Below are 566 nucleotides of genomic sequence, written 5' to 3'. Positions count from 1 at the left end.
AAACTCCTGTTTCATTGTGTATTCTTTAATTCTGACGTCCTTTTGTCTTGGTACAGTTGCAAGTTGCTTTTCCACCTTTGTTAGCCACCTCGAGTTTACTTTATATCTCACCGGCTTATTCCACAGCCTTCCCCCAAATTCTTTACTTTCTTCCGAATCTGGAATCAGTTTGTGGTGCTGGCCGCCCTCTATTTCCTCAAATAAACGCCTTCTATTTGATTGGAACAGTGTATTTTATTCGAAACATTTACATCTAGCATCATATCTTTTCGATTTGGCCTTTAATGCTGTCACATATTGTGTCAATTCTTTATGTATCGTTTGATTTCCTTTTACTTCTAACCTGTACTATCCGTTCAATTTTTTGTTTACTACCTTATTATTGGGCTCTCTTTATCCTACTCAAATTTCAGTTTCATTTGTATTCTCTTCTACCAGTATGGTTCTTTCTTTTCATTTGCTTTAATATCTTCAGTTTTTTGCTTGTAGTCTACTATGTTAGTCTACTATGATTAGCTGGTTTGTTTCACTGATGTTTTCTGTTTTAATCAAGCTTCAAACGTTAT

This window comes from Octopus bimaculoides, chromosome 1, assembly GCF_001194135.2.
Source record: "Octopus bimaculoides isolate UCB-OBI-ISO-001 chromosome 1, ASM119413v2, whole genome shotgun sequence".
In the NCBI taxonomy this organism is placed as follows: domain Eukaryota; kingdom Metazoa; phylum Mollusca; class Cephalopoda; order Octopoda; family Octopodidae; genus Octopus; species Octopus bimaculoides.
This window is presented reverse-complemented; position numbering follows the sequence as displayed.